This window comes from Heteronotia binoei, chromosome 8 (assembly GCF_032191835.1).
Source record: "Heteronotia binoei isolate CCM8104 ecotype False Entrance Well chromosome 8, APGP_CSIRO_Hbin_v1, whole genome shotgun sequence".
Lineage (NCBI taxonomy): Eukaryota > Metazoa > Chordata > Lepidosauria > Squamata > Gekkonidae > Heteronotia > Heteronotia binoei.
In genome coordinates, this window is record NC_083230.1 from 95,398,349 (window position 1) to 95,418,240 (window position 19,892).

Consider the following 19,892-nt stretch of genomic DNA (forward strand, 5'->3'; position numbering starts at 1 on the left):
GCTGTGATGTGTGCCACTTCAGCCACTGGCCTGTGAACTGCCAATCAAGACAACTTGCTGGCCCCAAGACAGACGAGGATTGGGTCACTGGGGAAGCTACTAGGCAGTAGCTGTTGCTAGGCAATCAAGTTTGCTTCTGTCAGTAAAACACAACCAACCTTAGTTCTTTCATTAAAAGGAGGAGGAGGAGGAGGCCCTTGCTAGGCCTTTTTTGGACTTTGAGGGAGAACTTATTGGGGGCCAGTCTTGTTTAGTGTTGCTGGTTCCAAGTTGGTGAGAAATTCCTGGAGATTTTGTGGTGGAGTTTGAGGAAGGGAGAGGCTTCAGCTGAATATAATGCCATAGTCCACCCTCCAAGGCAGTTATTTTCTCTAGGGGGAGACAGATCTGTTGTCCAGAGTTCAGCTGTGATACCAGGAGATCTTCAGGCTCCACCTGGTGGTCAGCTACCCTACATGCCTGGCTTCTTGCTACTGCTGCTGGGAAGGAGATAGGGTTGCCAGCTCCAGGTTGGAAAATTCCTGGAGATTTGAGGGGTGGAGCATGGAGGTAGTGGCGCCACAGACAGGTACAATGCCATAGACTCCACTCTCCAAACCAGCCATTTCCTCCAACAAACATTGCTGCCAATCTCCAGGTGAGGGCTGGAGATCACTCAGAACTACAACTGCTCTTCAGATGGCAGAGATCAGGTCCCCTGGAGAAAATGGCTGCTTTGCAGGATGGATGTGTCCTTATACCCTGCTGAGGTTGCTTTCCTCCTGCTTTGATCTATGCTGTGATTTCAGACCACTCACAGGCTTTCAATTTAACCTACCTCACAGGTTATCATACAGATCAAAAGGGGGAGAGGAGAGTGAAGTGAGCTGCTCTGGTCCACACTGTGGAGAAAGACTGTACTTCTCCTAGGTAGCGGCTGCAGGGTGGGAGAAAGAGATGGAAAGCTGAAGTCAATTTCCCTACAGAAAATGGCCACCTTGGATGAGTGGAAAAACATCAAGGTTGGGGGAGTGAATGCCTCCACTTTGGTGAGTAGGTGGGAAGGCAGCAAGGGTGGAGGGGCAGTCACCCACAGCCTCATTCTATAGCCCATTGAAATTTTCACTACAATGGACCTTGTTCCTAGTTGTCTATAACAGCTAAACAGAATTTCTACATTCTGCTATTGCATGCTAAATATCAGTGGCTAGGGGACAAACATCAAGAGAAGGCATGTTCCTTCATATATTTCTCATGGGCTTCCAGAAAGTGTCTGAAAAGACAATGGGCTAAACGGATTCCCTTGTCTGATTCAGCTGGACTCTTCTTGGGTTTGTCACATCCCAGGCTTCATTCAGCAGGAGCTCACAGGAACACAGCTCCTGAACCTTTCTGACAGTTCCCCCTCCTCCCCACCTACCTACCTTCTCCATTGAATAGTAGGTGCAGCTACATAACAATCCCTGGATTATGAGAGTGGGCAGCCAGCCAGCCAGCCACCAGGGGCTTTGCCACACCCCCAGCATCCCTGATTAACCCCTGGAGAAGCCCTATGCCACCCTTTCTCCACTTCTTCACCAGAGAGTCAGTTTGGTGTAGTGGTTAAGTGCACAGACTTTTATCTGGCAGATTCCGCACTCTTCCACTTACACCTGCTGGAATGGCCTTGGGTCAGCCATAGCTTTCACAGGAGTTGTCCTTGAAAGGGCAGCTGCTGTAAAAAGCTCTCTCAGCCCCACCTACTTCACAGGGTGTCTGTTGTGGGGGGGGGGGAAGGTAGAGGAGATTGTGACCGCTCTGAGACTCTGAGATTCAGAGTATAGGGCGGGACATAAATCCAATATCATCTTCTTTGATTTTGGGCAGTGGGTGGCTTTCTGGCCTTTTGACGGGGGGGGGGGGGGGGCGGGGCTTAGAAGAGCCCCAGGAGAGCAAGTCCTGCTTGGGCGGGCTGGATCTCTAGCAGCTACCCAGCTCAAGCAGGCTTCACTCGCCTGGGGCTCTGCTTTTTTACACCAGGTTAGTTTTGGCTAAGGGTGGCTGCATATGCTAATTAGTTATGCTAATGAGCTCTGCCACCTATTTTTCTACAAAATGGCTCCTGTCACATCCCATGTTCCTTTTAACATGGAGCATGGAGGTATGTATTAAAACCTACAAAGCTGCCATACTGCTCTCCAAGGTCTGAAGCAGGAGCTTTTATCAGTCCTGAAACTTGACACCCCCTAAGCTGGAAGTGCCAGGAACTGACCTGGGAGTTTAATGCATGCAAAATGTGCAATCCACTGCTCAACAATGATCTCTCCCCAAGATCTGAACCAGGAATTTTTAACACAGATAAGAAAAGAAAAATCCTACTTGGAATCAGTAACAATTTGAGGTGGGAGGTTACTTTCATGCACTCTGAGAAAAGGCAGGAAACTTTGGAGGACAATATAACACCCTTTTTCCCCCCGTTGCTCCATTACCGCTCCAACCAGACTGGCAACTCAGTCTTCAGGGGGTGGGGGGGAGATCAAGCTTTACTCTGTCTTGAACCCACTTACTATAACCTCTCTTTCATTCTGACCCTCTAGAATTGCGTACAGCACATGATTGTAGCCTGACCTACCCTATAGGGTTGTTGTGAGGATAAAGTGGAGGAGAGAAGAACTACATAAACTTCCTGGACTCCCATTTAGGAGAAAGGCAGAGTATAAATCAAGTAAATCATAAATAAAAATATACAGGAAAGCTAATACATTCTGGGGAAACTCCACAGTGATACTCCTCTGAGATGCCTTTCACATTTCCCATTTATGTGAAGCAAATCAAAAATCTCCATTAACTAACACACACATATGGTTTCAACAACACTTTCCAGCTTACTCATTTCCATTACCACAATTGTGCCCCAAGTCAAAAAAAGCATGTTCTCATCTTAAACACTCAAGAATAAGTCTTACTGAGTGCAGTCAGGTGTACTTCCAAGAAAGAAAGCAATAGGTTAAACCCTTAGCATTTCTTGTAAGAATGCATTCTGACAGACTACTTACCTGGCAAGGTCTGCCAGTTAACCTGAAACAGCTACCTTGCCTAGGATCACCAGGTTGCCCCTAGCCAGCGGTGGGGGACAGAAGGTGTAGGATTGCCAGTTGCAGGCTGGGAAACTCCTGGAGATTTGGGGGTGGAGGCTGAGGAGGTCAGGGACCTCCGTGGGGTACAAAGCCACAAATTCTACCTTCAAAGCATCAGTTTTCTACAGAATAACTGATCTCTGTAGTCTGGAGACAAACTGTAGAATCATAGAATCATAGTTGGAAGGGACATCCAGGGTCATCTAGTCCAACCTCCAGCTCAATACAGGAAATTCACAAATACCTCCTCCTAAATTCACAGGATCCACATTGCAGATCTGTAATTGCAGGCAATCCCCAGATTTCACCTGGAGGCTGGCATCCCTAGCCCTTTCCCATGTCTTTAACAACAGCCTGAACTTTCTGGAGCAAGTGATTGCCTGCAGGATAGATCCTGGCATTTCTTCTCAATTCTAGCTCAGTGACTTCCTGCATGACTTTGCACCTGAAACAGGGATGCCAACAGACGTGGAGAAAAACGTACATTGTGGAAAGTCTTAATGCATGTAAATAGGCAGCTGAGCTTTCCATGGCATGGAAGTAATTCACATCACTTGATAAACAACACCCCATTAAGCCTCCATCACGATGATATTTTTTTTCCCTCCAAGTACTTTGCAACCCTAATTCTCTTTAACAATCTCCGAAGTCTCTGCAAACTACTCACCTCTCATCACAGACCCAGCTCCAAGGGAAAGCTTATACAACTGTTAATCTCCAATTTAGAGGTACTGGCTTAGCAGAGGGCCACAATTTCTCATTCCAAACAAATCTCCTCCTCTAGATGGATCTCTGCTGGGTGCCTCACCGCTGCTGGCCTCCTAGCTGCTCAGCTGTTATCCATTTATTACAAAATAAGCCAAAAGTACAAGTTGCGGCTGGGAAAGCACGTTTTTCTTTTTCTAACCCTCTGAAATGCTATTTACTATTCTTTTAAACCCTTCCCAGATTGTTATTTGAAGCTCAACTGTGTGCGACTTGTTGCCTAATTTCCATACAGAAAGCCTATCAGGAGCACTTAAATGGACAAGCACAGAACCTAAGATTTCTCTTTTACAGGGGTCATTTTGTAAAAAAAATAGATGGCAAAGCTCATTAACATAACTCATTAGCATATGCCCCCCCCTCAAGCCAAAAGCAACCTGATGCAAGAAAGGAGCGAGGGGGAGCACATGCTAATGACTTATGTTAATGAGCTCTGCCACCTATTTTTTTTTTACAAAATGACCCCTGTAAAAGAGAAGGGGAGGGGGGGGAGGCAATTCCCATTCCGCTCAGAATTTCCCAAAGGTACCTACTGGCTACTGGGGAAGGCAGAAGATAGAATCCCAATAACCTTGTTGCCATAGGACTATCCCATCTTTCTCACTACAGGAAAAGCTGTTCCTGAAAGTTAGGAGGCCTTCCCAAACAGAGTGGGATGTGGCTGAGAGCCACATGCGGCTCTTTCACACATATTGTGCAGCTCCCGGAGGTCAAGGAGGTCAAGGAGGAACTTAATGCAGGCTTACTCTCAAGTAAGCATGCTTAGCATCAGGACCTCAGTCAACCTCTGAGCACTGACTTATAGGTAGGAAACTCTTTCCACCGTGTGTGAAGTGGAGAAGGAGGGGGAATTGGCAGGCTTGCAAGCTCTTCTCCTTCTCCATGGGTTCTCCATGGGTTCTGCAAGGGAAGATCTTGCCTCACTAACCTGTTGCATTTCTTTGAGGGGGTGAACAAACATGTGGACAAAGGAGACCCGATAGATGTTGTTTACCTTGACTTCCAGAAAGCTTTTGATAAAGTTCCTCATCAAAGGCTCCTTAGAAAGCTTGAGAATCATGGAGTAAAAGGACAGGTCCTCTTGTGGATCAAAAACTGGCTGAGTAATAGGAAGCAGAGAGTGAGTATAAATGGGCAGTCTTCGCAGTGGAGGACGGTAAGCAGTGGGGTGCCGCAGGGCTCGGTACTGGGTCCCATGCTTTTTAACTTGTTCATAAATGATTTAGAGTTCGGAGTGAGCAGTGAAGTGGCCAAGTTTGCGGATGACACTAAATTGTTCAGGGTGGTGAGAACCAGAGAGGATTGTGAGGAACTCCAAAGGGATCTGTTGAGGCTGGGTGAGTGGGCGTCAACGTGGCAGATGCGGTTCAATGTGGCCAAGTGCAAAGTAATGCACATTGGGGCTAAGAATCCCAGCTACAAATACAAGTTGATGGGGTGTGAACTGGCAGAGACTGATCAAGAGAGAGATCTTGGGGTCATGATAGATAACTCACTGAAAGTGTCAAGACAGTGTGCGTTTGCAATAAAAAAGGCCAATGCCATGCTGGGAATTATTAGGAAGGGAATTGAAAACAAATCAGCCAGTATCATAATGCCCCTGTATAAATCGATGGTGCGGTCTCATTTGGAGTACTGTGTGCAGTTCTGGTCGCCGCACCTCAAAAAGGATATTATAGCTTTAGAGAAGGTGCAGAGAAGGGCAACTAGAATGATTAAAGGGCTGGAGCACTTTCCCTATGAAGAAAGGTTGAAACGCTTGGGACTCTTTAGCTTGGAGAAACGTCGACTGCGGGGTGACATGATAGAGGTTTACAAGATAATGCATGGAATGGAGAAAGTAGAGAAAGAAGTACTTTTCTCCCTTTCTCACAATACAAGAACTCGTGGGCATTCGATGAAATTGCTGAGCAGACAGGTTAAGACGGATAAAAGGAAGTACTTCTTCACCCAAAGGGTGATTAACATGTGGAATTCACTGCCACAGGAGGTGGTGGCGGCCACAAGTATAGCCACCTTCAAGAGGGGTTTAGATAAAAATATGGAGCACAGGTCCATCAGTGGCTATTAGCCACAGTGTATGGAGCACAGGTCCATCAGTGGCTATTAGCCACAGTGTATGTGTGTATATAACATTTTTTGCCACTGTGTGACACAGAGTGTTGGACTTGATGGGCCGTTGGCCTGATCCAACATGGCTTCTCTTATGTTCTTATGTTCCTTCACCACAGAGGTTGCCCAGAGACCAGAGTAGGAAAAGAGAGTTCAAGAGCTGTGGGAGCCACTAGAAGGAGGGATGGAATTAAAGACCACGATGCAGGGTTCCTCCTTACTTTCACAGGTCTTGTAGCAGCTGTATTTACTAACCTTGGTGTCAAAGCAAAGAGAGATGCATGATGATGCAAACAGTGGTCAGTGATTTATATGGCACATATGAGTTTCCTTCTCTCACTGGTGCCAGAAAATAATTCCTGACCTTTCTCTATGGGGACTGTTATTCCCAGCTGGTCTTATGGGGACTGTTATTCCCAGCTTTTGGTGTGTGTTTTTTCAGTCTCCCTCTAACATGGTCATGTTGTGAAGTGCATGCATATGTCTTTTATCTTTCCATGCAAAGAAAGTATTAAGAGTTTTAATAAAGATGTGTGTGTAATATTTGTTAATGTCTTGCAGCTCTCAGGCATCTGATGTTTATTCTGTGTGTTTGGCCAGTCCTGGATTAGCCTAATTTTGTCAGGTCTTGGAAGCTAAACACGTTTAACCCTGGTTAGTATTTGGATAGGAGATCACCAAGAATACCAAGATCGTGATGTGGAGCCAAGCAATTGCAAACTGCCTCTGATGGTCTCTTGCTTTGAAAACCCTAAGGGGTTGCCATAATTTAGCTGTGACTTGAGGGTACTTTCCACCACCACAAGGATTTGCAACCCAGCAGGTGGGTTTCAGGGTTGAAGGCCACTTAGAGAGGCAGTGATTTGGCCAAAACCAATCAGTCAGTTTCATTACTGAGTAGGAAATTGAACCTGGCTCTCTGTGTTAAACCATTGTAACTTGTGTTAAGAACATGAGAGAGAAACCATGTTGGATCAGGCCAATGGCCCATCCAGTCGAACGCTCTGTGTCACACAGTGGCTAAAAAAACCAGGTACCATCAGGAGATCCATCAGTGGGGCCAGGACACTAGAGGCCCTCCCACTGTTGCCCCCCCAGCACCAAGAATACAAAACATCACTGCCCCAGACAAAGAGTTCCATCAATACCCTGTGGCTAATAGCCACTGATGTTCATATCTTATTATTCAGATGAAAGAAACCCAAAACCCCAAGGAGAAAAAGAAGGCGGGGGAGGCAAACTGACTTACCTGATTCCAGGTCACCACCAAAGCATCAAAGTTAAACATCTTACAATATCATTCCATTTTCTCCTTGGCTTGTTTCAAAAAACTAAATTTGTCAGTGCCATCATCTCTGACACAAACAGGTCCCCCACCACCACCAGTCCTGAACGGAGAACCTGCCCTCTTCTGAGCACTACATAAATGTTAACTAGCAAAGCCTTGTGAAGGAGAGATAAATACAATTTTTCTTGTTTGACTGATAGATGATGAAATGGAGGCAAAGAGCAATGAAATTACTTAGCAAAAAACAATGGGTGTGCTGAATAGCGCCAAGGACATGGGCTTCGAATACTTCCCTTCTAATTCTAGCTTTACTGGAAAAAGTTGTCAATAAATTGCTAGATCATCTTGCTATCATGCTTGGAGGTGTTGTTTTTTGATCCACCATTCTCATCTCATGCAAGAAGAGATATCCAGCTATGGTCTTGAAATGTATTATAACGAAAGGCAACATAATTCCCAGAAAAGTTTCCAGAAAAACACCTAAAGAAACATTAAATAAAAAACAAGATCATGTACTAGAGCTGTCTGCATCAAGTTAGAAGGATCATTGAGGGTCAACTGGACGAATCCCTTTGCACTGTTCTTTGGTTCCTAGAACTGCCCTATTCTGAGAATGAGTTGGTTCATTAGCCTCTGACCTTAATTAACTGAATTATAAATAGAACTCAAAATAAGAGAACTTTGGCCTCCAGAGGCCACCACCTTCTAAAGGTGAATGTCCAGTGAGCCAGGATCGATGTTAGCGTGATAAGGACCGTCTATCCAACAGGGTGGTTTTCTCACACAGCCAAGTTAAGTCTGAATTCAATATTTCCTCAAGCACATTATTTGTTTGACAAACAAGGCTGAGCCCACCCTTCAGTGACACCAATATCAGGCAGAGCAGGACTTTGATCTGGACCCTGAGGTAGGGTTGCCAAGTCCAATTCAAGAAATATCTGGGGACTTTGGGGTGGAGCCAGGAGACTTTGGGGGTGGAGCCAGGAGCAAGGGTATGACAAGCATAAATGAACTCCAAAGGGGGTTCTGGCCATCACATTTAAAGGGACAGCACACCTTTTAAATCCCTTCCTTCCATAGGAAATAATGAAGGATGGGGTACCTTCTTTTGGGGCTCATAGAATTAGACCCCCTGTTCCAATCTTTTTGAAACTTGAGGGGTATTTTGGGGAGAGGCACTGGATGCTATACTAAAAATGTGGTGCCTCTACCTCAAAAAACAGCCCCCCAGAACCCCAGATACCCACAGATCAATTTTCCATTATTTTCTATGGTAATCAGTCTCCACAGGGAATAATAGAGTTCCCAGCAGACATTTCCCTCCCCACCCCCTGCTTTCTGATGACCCTGAAGCTCAGGGAGGGCCTCCAAGTTGGGAAATCCCCTGCCCCCACCTGGGGATTGGCAACCCTACCCTGAGGTGTTGGCAGCATCACATGGATTTTGAATCTAAGCAGTCCTCAGATTCAGTGGGAGCTCACAGAAGAGTAGCTCCTGAACCTTTCTGAGAGTTCCACCTCCTTCTGAGAGTTCCACCTCCTTGTCCATTGAATAGTATGTGCAGCAGCATAACAATCCCTGGATGAGCTCCACCACCTATTTTTCTACAAAATGACCTCTGAGTCTAAGTATTAAAAAGAAGAAGAAGAAGAAAATACACACTGTGGGTACTTAAGTTCACTGATTGCAGTTCCCTTCAGCGTGATAGAGAGCTGACATGCGTTTTTAAACTTTGCCAACTAGATCTCTGGAAGAGGTGCTGCTCCTTTACTGAAAGGCAAACAACGCTCCAGGCCTCCAGGACGTGAGCTGAGAGAAAATCAACACATCTCTCTGAGGTTCTGTGTTCAAATGTAAAAAGGTATTTTCAGTTCAACTTTGTTTAGAGAATGAAAGCGCTGGCCATCTCATCCTGAAAAATGCTTCCCCAGAAAACCAGCATGGAGTCAGAAGGTCACTGCATATTTAGAGTTCCCTGTACCAAGTCCACAAAGAGAGGCTCATATGAGACCTGAAAAACAGGAACATTTTAGCAAAAACACAGCTTAGGGTTCCCAACTTTGGGTGGGGAAAATTCCTGGAGATTTTGGAGGTGGAACCTGGAGAGGTTGGGGTTTGGGGAGGAGAGAGACCTTAGAGGGGTCTGATACCATAGAACAGGGCTGCCAAACTCATTTGTTATGAGGGCTTGATCTGACATAAATGAGACCTTGTCGGGCCAGGCTGGGCCATGTCAGGCCAGGCCAAGTGTGTACCTATTTAAGATTAGGTAGCAGAGATATAAACTTTATAAAGGACACAATTGAAGATTTTTTAAAAATAAAATTAAAAGAAAACATGCTTAAAACATTAGCTCATTGGTCTTAAAGGTGCTTTCTTTGTATTTTTCCCATGGGATCCAGGGAACTGGGCAAAGGAAGCTCTGGCTCTTTCTTTCCTTCCCCAGGGGACAAGGATGGGAAGGAGCCTCAGCCAACAGAAGGAAGAGAGGCTTGGCTCAGTAGTGCTTCTGTGTGATTGAGAGCCTGGCAAAGCAAGCTCTGCCTCCCCCTTCCTTCCTCTGTAGCTCCTGTGTGACTGAGCAAGCCTTTCAAAGTAAGCTGTGATACAGAAGGAAGCAAGAGAGAGGGAGAAGGAAGCAGATGACAGCCAGTTGCTCAGGGGGGCTGATAGGAGCCCTCTGGGGGCCTGATTGGGCCCCTGAGCCACATGCTTGACACTCCTGCCATAGAGCTTGCCCTCTGAAGTTGTATTTTCCAGGGGGACTAATCTTTGTAGTCTGGAGATCAGCTGTAATTCCAGAGATCTCTGAGCCCCACCTGGAAGCTGGCAACCCTAACATAGTTTCAAATGAAATGTGCCTTTTTTGAGCCCTCTCAGTGAGGTCCGTTTCCCTGAGGAAGGTAGTCTTCAAGAACACGGTGCTGGCTATACCCTCTACTGGTCAGGTAAATCAAAGGCTGAGAGCCGCCTTTCTGGCGTTGGCTTCATGGTCATTGCCTCCAAACTCGAAAACCTGCCAACAGGTCACTCAGATCGCATCATGTCCATGCGCCTCCCACTTCAAAACAAGCAGCATGCAACACTCTTCAGTGTGTATGCCCCAACCCTTCAAGCAGATCCTGCAGAAAAGAACAAGTTCTATGCTGATCTACGCAACCTCGTACAGAAGACCCCTACAGAGGACAAGGTGATCATCCTTGGCGACTTCAATGCCAGAGTAGGTAAAGACTCGGAAGCCTGGAAAGGAGTACTTGGCAAACACAGCATTGGCAACTGCAATGACAACGGGCGCCTCCTGATAGAATTCTGCATGGAGCACCAGCTCACCATCACCAACACTATCTTCCAGCAGAAGAACAGTCTGAAGACAACCTGGATGCACCCACGGTCCAAGCACTGGCACCTTATCGACTACATTCTGGTGCGCCAGAGAGACCTTCAAGATGTCTTACACACCCGAGTAATGCCCAGTGCAGAATGTCATACGGATCATCGTCTTGTTCGCTGCAATCTCCGTCTTCACTTTAAACCCACACCCAGGAGAGGAGGTATCCCTCGGAGGAAGTTTCAGGTTGGCAGTCTCCAGTCAGCCGAAGTTAAAGCTGCCTTCCAGGCAAAACTCCAGTCAAGAATTGAGGACCCCAGTTGCCCCACAGACCCTTCTCCAGAAGCACTCTGGGAACACCTAAAAACTACTGTCCTGCAGATCTCTGAAGAAGTCCTCGGGTTCTCCACAAGGAAGAACAAGGACTGGTTTGATGAGAACAATCAAGAGATCCAAGATTTACTGGCGAAAAAGCGATCTGCCTACCAAGCACATCTTGCTCAGCCCTCCTGTCCTGGGAAAAAAGCAACCTTTCGCGCTGTATGTAGCAACCTCCAGCGCAAGCTTCGAGACATTCAGAACGAGTGGTGGACCAAGCTTGCTGAGAGAACCCAGCTGTGTGCAGACACTGGTGATTTAAGAGGGTTCTACGAAGCCCTGAAGGCAGTATATGGTCCATCATATCAGACTCAGAGTCCATTGCATAGTGCAGACGGCCAAGTGCTCCTCACAGACAAGGCATCCATATTGAACCGGTGGTCGGAGTATTTTCAGGTTCTCTTCAGTGCCAACCGCATAGTTCAAGATTCAGCAAATCAGCTCACCCCACTTCAACCAGTGAAAACAGAGTTGGATGAGATCCCCACTCTAGAAGAGACTGTTAAAGCCATCAAGCAACTGAAAAGTGGCAAGGCAGCGGGAGTTGATGGAATTCCACCAGAGATCTGGAAGCATGGGGGCACAGTACTACATAGCTCACTTCACAAAGTACTTGTCACCTGCTGGGAACAAGGCAAATTACCACGGGACTTTCGCGATGCAATCATCATCACCCTATACAAGAACAAAGGGGAAAAGTCAGACTGCTCCAACTACCGGGGGATAACCCTGCTCTCCATCGCAGGCAAAATCCTTGCCAGAATACTCCTGAACAGACTGGTGCCCACCATTGCAGAAGAACTCCTCCCAGAGAGCCAGTGCGGCTTCAGAGCTAACAGGAGCACCACCGACATGGTATTTGTTCTCAGGCAGCTCCAAGAGAAATGCAGGGAACAGAACAAGGCTCTGTATGTGACTTTTGTCGACCTTACCAAAGCTTTCGATACCGTTAGCAGGAAAGGCCTGTGGCAAATCTTGGAACGCTTAGGATGTCCCCCAAGGTTCCTCAGCATGATCATCCAGCTACACGAAGACCAGCGAGGCCAAGTCAGACACTGCAACGACCTCTCGGAGACCTTCCCAATAGGCACAGGTGTAAAGCAAGGCTGCGTTCTCGCGCCAACTCTCTTTACGATCTTCTTTAGCATGATGCTTCAAAGAGCCGCAGTAGATCTAGATGATGACGATGGTGTCTACATCCGCTATCGCACCGATGGCAGCCTGTTCAACCTGAGGCGACTAAAGGCCCACTCCAAGACAATGGAAAAACTCATCCGAGAGCTACTGTTTGCTGATGATGCTGCACTCGTCTCCCACTCGGTATCAGCTCTGCAGCATATGACGTCCTGCTTTGCAGAGGCTGCCAAGCTATTCGGCCTAGAAGTTAGTCTGAAGAAGACAGAAGTTCTCCACCAGCCTGCACCCCAGGAAGATTATCACCCTCCCTGCATCACTGTGGGTGAATCAGTTCTGAAGACAGCCCAGCAGTTCAGCTACCTGGGGTGCATCATCTCCTCAGATGCTAAGATCGACAAGGAGATTGACAACAGGCTGGCAAAGGCAAACCGTGCCTTTGGCCGACTGCACAAAAGAGTGTGGAGCAACAAGCATCTGAAAAAAGGCACAAAGATCAATGTTTAAAAAGCGGTTGTGATGACAACCCTCATCTACGGCTCCGAATCGTGGGTTTTATACCGTCATCACCTGCGACTCCTCGAGCGCTTTCATCAGCGCTGCCTTCGCACCATCCTCAACATCCACTGGAGTGACTTTGTGACCAACACTGAAGTTCTCAAGCGGGCGGAGGTTACCAGCATCGAGGCACTGCTGTTGAAGACGCAGCTGCGCTGGGCAGGGCATATTTATTAATATTTATTAATATTTATTGATAACCATGGTTTTATCTGTTTTTATCTGTTTTAAATGCTGATCCCTTTATATGTTTAAATACTGTAATTTTGTTGGATCTATCACTGGAAGCCGCCCTGAGCCACTTGTGGGAAGGGCGGGATATAAATCCCAAATAAAAAAATAAAAAAATAAATACATTTCTAGGATGGAAAACCACCGCCTTCCCAAGATTGCCCTGTATGGCAAACTCTCCACCGGCCATCGAAATAGAGGGGCACCAAAGAAGAGGTACAAGGACTCCTTGAAGAAATCCCTTGGCACCTGTCGCATCAACCATCACCAGTGGTCTGAAGTAGCCTCAGATCGCAAAGCATGGAGGCACACCATCCACCAGGCTGTCTCTTCTTTTGAGAACGCACGCATAGCTGGTCTTGAGGACAAAAGGAGATTGAGGAAGAATCGCACTGCTACAGCACCAACCCTAAATCAGACTTTTCCCTGCAGCCACTGTGGCCGGACCTGCCTGTCCCGCATTGGTCTTGTCAGCCACCAGCGAGCCTGCAGCAGACGTGGACTATTGCACCCTTCTTAAATCTTCGTTCGCGAAGCCAAGCCGAGAGATTGATCTTCCGATGAACAGCATTTCTTTTCTGATTGCATAAGGCAACATGACCAGCCTTGGCAGCTACGCTTGCCAACCTCCAGATGGCACCTGGAGATCTCCTGGAATTAAAACCTTTTTCTGGATTGCAGAGATCGTTTCCCTTGGAGAAAACGGCAGCTTGGAAGAGTGGGCTCTATGGCATTATACCATGCTGAGCTCCTTCCTCTCCACAACCTGTTCCCCAGGCTCCACCCCCAGATTTCCAGGAATTTCCCACTCTGAAATTAACAACCTTTATATCCACCTCTCCCTGTTCTTCTGGGATGGTCCTAGTTCTCTGATTAGAACATATCAACATAAGAGAAGTCATGTTGGATCAGGCCATCCCGTCCAACACTCTGTCACACACAAAAAAACCCAGGTGCCATTAGGAGGCCCACTAGTGGGGCTAGGACACTAGAAGCCCTGCCACTGTTGTCCCCCCCGCACACCAAGCACCGAGAATACAGAGCATCACTGCCCCAGACAGAGTTCCATCAATACTCTGTGGCTAATAGCCACTGATAGATCTCTGCTCCATGTGTTTATCCAATCCCCTCTTGAAGCTGACTGTGCTTGTAGCTGCCACCATCTCCTGTACCAGTGAATTCCTGTGACAGTGATCCCAGTCCTGTGTAAATCCCTGTCCTTATTGTGATCCTATTTTTTCCCTTTGGGGAGGCTTGTTAACATTTTGCTAGGGAAGCTAGTTTAAAATGTCATTCTTCAAGGCAGAACTCCTTCCCCAGGGTATCTATGAATTCAGTCTCTGTGGGTGAGAGAGTGCACCTTGTTTCAAATGCATATGCATGCAGACACTTAAACATTACGGTGCCTTAAATTTATTTGATATTTATTTTGCTCATCCTCCAAGGAACCTAGGGCGGTGTACATGATCTTTCCCCCCACCCCCCCAATTTTGTCCACACAACAATCCTTTGAGGGAGATTAGGTTTATAAAAAGAGAGAATGGTCTAAAGTCACCCTGTGAATTTCATTGCACAGTGGAAGCCGGTGACTCAGGGCTCTTACCTCTTAGTCCAGCCAGTGCTCTAACCATTTTACAGCCTTACATGTTGAACTTTTCATAATGGGTTGCAGAACAATTACATTGTCCTGCTGTATTTTTATCCTCATGAGCAAAAACTTATGTCTTTTAAATCCATGCAGGACAATTGCATAGTAACCAGACAGCAATGTGGAATGGTGTGGGGGCAGTAGAGTTGCCAGCCATTGGCTGGCGACTAGCAGGAGTCCAAAGGAACAAGGACATGAGGAGGTGCTGTCAAGTGATGGTATTATGTCACTTCCAATAAAAACCTGGAAACAGCATATTGCCTCTCTAGGAATTGTTAGACTTGTTCCCATTGATTCCTAGAAAGGCCTGGCATCACTTCCTGTTTTTCCCAGAAGGGACAAAATGCCATCAGCAAATAACATTTTTTATTTTCTTTTTCTCCTTCCAGCTGCTGACATACTGGCAAGCTACAGGAGCTGGCATATGGCAACCCTGGGGCTCTAGACTTGGTATGCTTGGCATAAGAACAGAAGACTCAGGATTACCATAAATTATCCCTTGATGAAGTGCTTTAAGATAGCAAGCCCTTTGAATGAATTCTCTTATCACGTTCTCAGGGCGCAGGCAGGCAGGAGTCCAAAGCTGGTCCAAGGTCAAAGTTCGGGAAATCAAACAGGAGCCGAGTCACCACAGCAAAATCGCAAACCAGAAGCAGAAGACAGTGTCCAAAGCCAAAGGGTCAGGGTAGGGTTGCCAAATCCAATTCATTAAATATCTGGGGACTTTGGGGGTGGATCCAGGAGACATTGGGGGTGGAGCCAGGAGCAAGGGTGTGACAAGCATAATTGAACTCCAAGGGAGTTCTGGCCATCACATTTCAAGGGACCGCACACCTTTTAAATACCTTCCTTCCATAGGAAATAATGAAGGATAGGGGCACCTTCTTTGGGGGCTCATAGAATTGGACCCCCTGGTCCAATCATTTTGAAACTTAGGGAGTATATTGGGGAGAGCCACTGGATGCTATACTGAAAACCTGGTGCTTCTACCTAAAAAAAACAGGGGCCCCAGAGCCCCAGATACCCGCAGATCAATTCTCTATTATTTTCTATGGGAATAAGCCTCCTTAGGGAATCATGAGTTCCCAGCAGACATTTCCCTCCCCTCCCCCTGCTTTCTGATGACCCTGAAGCGGAGGGAGGGCCTTCAAACCAGGGGATCTCCTGCCCCCACCTGGGGATTGGCAGCCCTGGGTCAGGGTGCCAAGGAGTTCAAACCAGTCATGACTGGAATCAAGAAGGAGCATGGATGCAAGCCAGAGAATCAACTTGTTGCTTCCACGAGATTGCCAAGTCCCGGGTGTGAGTTATATGGGTGCCTCAATCAGCCTGCTCCCTGGGTGGCCATAATTCTCCTAGAATTCGGGGCTAAGAGCTCTGAAGCATTGGCATGCCTCGTGCCTGCGTTCTGAGAGGCTTTTCTGAAGACGGCTCCACATTCTTGAGATGGGAGGGGGAGAGCTTGGAGGAGACTGATTGTCAATGTGGAATGTGGGGAGAGTGATTTATGGGCCAGCTGTTGCTTCTTCAGCTCCAGTTCTTTCTGGTTTGTTAACCTTTCCAGCTCCCTCTCCTCAGGGCTCATGACATGTCTGAATGAACTGTGGGATTTTTTACTCCTTCGCTTGGCATTCCTTGTGGATTTATAGACACAGGAAACACAGTGAAGATTTCTGCACTTTATTGTGGACTGTATTTTTACTGTAATACTGGAACACATCTTATGAGATGTTTTGACATATATTTGAAAAATCATTATACAATTCTATAGCATTTGCATAGCACTTTTCATTATTTGGAGTTATGATACCTATTGGTATTGTGTTGCACTTCCCTGCTTTGTAGTTTGGCACCCAACTTAACAGAATCAGCATTGCTGTCAGATGGCCATGTAGCCTCTGTTTAAAAACCTTCAAAATTGAAGAGCCCACCACCTCCCAAGGAAGCCTGTTCCACTGAGGAACTGATCTGTCAGGAAGTTCCTCCTAATGTTTAGTTGAAAACTCTTGTGATTTAATTTCAACCCATTGGTTCTGGTCTGACCTTCTGGGGCAACAGAAAACAACTCTACACCATGACAGCCCTTCAAGTATTTGAAGATGGTGATCATATTACCTCTCAGTCATTTCCTCTCCAGACTAAACATACCCAGCTCCTTCAGCCTTTCCTCATAGGATTTGGTCTCCAGACCCCTCACCTTCTTCAAGGCCCTCCTCTGGACATGTTCCAGCTTCTTAAACTACATATTTCTTAAACTGTGGTGCCCCAAACTGAACACAATACTCTAGGTGAGGATACCATCACTTTGCATGATCTGGAAACTACTTCTGCTGATAAAGCCCAAAATTGCATTTGCCTTTTTAACTACTGCATCACACTGCTGACTCATATTCAGTGTATGGTCCACTAAGACCCCTAGATCCTTTTTGCACAACCTACTGCCAAGACAAGTCTCTCCCATCCTATAATTATGCATTGGTTTTTCCCAGGGCTTTTTTTGAGTAGGAACACAGTTCTGGCTGGCTTGGTGGCAGTTCCAGCTGGCTTGGTGTCAGGGTGTGTGGCCTAATATGCAAATGAGTTCCTGTTGTGCTTTTTCTACCAAAAAGTCTGTGTGAAACCATGGTGATGTAAAGGAGTATGGCCTAATATGCAAATGAGTTCCTGCTGGGCTTTTTCTACAAAAAAGCCCTGGTTTTTCCCTACCTAAATGCAAAACTTTACATTTGTCCCTGTTAACATTCATTTTATTTGTTTTAGTCCAGTTTTCCAGCTTGTCAAGATCATCCTGTATCCTGACTCTTGTCTTCTACTATATTTGCTAGCCCTCCCAATTTAGTGTAATCTGCAAATTTAATAAGCATTTCTTCTATTCCGTCATCCAAATAATTTATAAAGATGTTGAACAAAACAGGTCCCAGGACAGATCTTTGAGGCACTCCACTTATCACTCCTCTCCAAGAACCATTCAAAAGCACTCTTTGGGTGTGATCTGTCAACCAGTTACAGACCACCTAAAAGTAATAGGATCCAAACCACATTTTATCAACAAGATCCAGCAAGATAGTGACTGTCTTGAAAGAAAGAGATACGGTTAGTCTGATATGACTTCTTGTTGAGAAACTCATGCTGGCCCTTTGTAATCACAACAAATGCTCACGGACTGATTATTTGTTCTAAAACTTTTCCAGGTGTAGATGTCAAGCTGATGGATTAGTAGTTACCCAGATCCTCCTTTCCCCCCTTCTTGAAGATGGGGACATTTCCCCACCTCCAGTCTTCTGGCACCTCACCTGTTCTCCAAGAGGCCAGAGGCTCAGAAATTACATCTGCAAGTTCGTTGGGTGCAGTTCATCTGGCCCTGAGGATTTACTACCCCTATGATGATCCTAGGCTCCAACTCCCCTCCCTCATGATGTGTTCTGTTTTTGCCATCGTGAGCACCATTCCCCTCTGCAAGCATAGAGCCAAACTACAGGAGACACTCGAGAAGACACTTAAAAAGCAGCCAAGAGATGATTGGATTGTGACCATTAGGCTGGGAAAGGGGAGGGGAGATTTAACTCTTTCTTCCCCACTCAGAAACATCTGCCAATACCCAGGTTGTTTTAAACTCCAGGAGGGGGGAGGGGAAACGATAATAAAGGCACCTGTCTTTTTCCATACTGGGGCTAAACTGTCCAAAGAGGTCATTTCTTATCAAGAAAATGGGGTACAGAAAAAAGGGAAAAGGAATCCTCCCTTTCCCAACCAATAGGGCACTGATCCAAATTAAGTTCCTACAGTCCTTTTTCAGACCAAATTACACATCTGGAGTTCCAGCCCTGGAACTGAAACATCACACAGACTTTGGGTGCATTCACACTAAGTAATGTGTTTTGCAACTGGAGTTTTACTGTGTAAGAAAAACAAAAATCCAGATGTAAAATGCATTATATAGTGTAGTGTGAATGTACCCTTTGACTCATAGATACTTGTTCCCAGCTGCCACTGGGGCCTGCTTTGAGTGTCATGGTGGTGGAAAGTGCCACTGAAGAAGCCCATTCAGCTACTATATCCTGTTCAGTTTGGTTTAGCGGTTAAGAATGGCACTGCAGACTCTAATACTGAAAACTGGGTTTCATCCCCCCCGCCCCTTCCTCCAATGTTTTCTCAGAGTTTTCTCAGCTCCACCTACCTCACAGGGTGTCTGTTGTGGGGAGAGGAAGGAAAAGAGACTGTAAGCCATTCTTGAGACTCTTTTGGGTAGTGAAGGGTGGGGAATAAAAACCAACTCTCCTCCTCCTCTTCCATGTTTAAGGATTCTGCTTTGGGAGATGAAACAACGACCACTACACCTTAGCACTGATTGCTAGTATTTATTTTGGGACTTCTCCCCACCCCACCCCCCACGCACACACTTGTAGTTTGAGACTTCATTATTGCTTTTGTTTTGTGAGCATAATTGTTATAATTAACAGCAGATATACCTTTAGTTAGAGCAAATAAAAAAGGAGATGTAAATATTGAAGCACACAGCATGGGCATGAAGCCAGCATGATACACAGACCATGGAATGTATTGCCACAGGAGGCCACTGATGCTAATTGAGCTTAATAAGGGATTAAATTGCTGGCAGACTAGGAACACCATTAGCAATTATGCACATTAAAATAAAGGTTGTCATATTACATGCAACAGAGACCAATGTGATTGCCGAGGGGGGAGCAAGATTTTTGTGCCACATGCTACAATACCACAGGTCAGCATTGTGTTCAGGGTAATATTTTCTGACATGCGGCTAAAGCACTGCTTGCTATTTTGTCATGCTGAGGTCATCGTCACTCCAGCCAGTGCTTTTTTTTTGTAGAAAAAGCCCAGGAGGAGCTCATTTGCATATTAGGTCACACAGCCTGGCCTGGGAGCATGTGGCTGCCTCATGGCGGGTTGAGCCAGCCAGAACTCCTGTGGGCTCCTGGAGGAAAAGAGCCCTGACTCCAGCCAAGGCAGAGATTGTGCTGTGCTGAGAGGTGATCCAGTGAACCAATTAGCAGAAAATTTAGATGACTGTGATTTCTTTGAAAGACTTGAGTTTGCAGCTTGGGGTGTCTCTGAGGCCAAGAGCTGAACCCAAAGAGCAGATGTGACCAAGCTGCCTTTTGCCAGCCTGGGTTGATTTACTAGCCAAGCTTACTACTGAAAAAGGCAGAAACAACTACTGTTGTCCAGGTCTTGGTGATTTCTAGATTAGACTTCTGCAATGCACTGTCTATGGAGATGCCCATGAATAATAGAATCACAGAGTTGGAAGGGGCCATACAGGCCATCTAGTCCAACCCCCTGCTCAATGTGAGATCAGCCGCCCTAGAGCATCCC

General features: G+C 46.3%; 1 protein-coding gene across 1 annotated transcript in view; it reads right to left on the reverse strand.

Moving 5' to 3' along the window:
* LOC132576491 (cystine/glutamate transporter-like) overlaps nucleotides 1-7,340 on the reverse strand; it is a 51,294-nt gene extending 43,954 nt beyond the window's left edge. The window contains exon 1 of the mRNA XM_060245667.1: nucleotides 7,222-7,340. The gene's annotated coding sequence lies outside the window, so the exon portion shown is untranslated. The remainder of the gene's footprint in view (nucleotides 1-7,221) is intronic.
* Nucleotides 7,341-19,892: the final 12,552 nt, after the last annotated feature.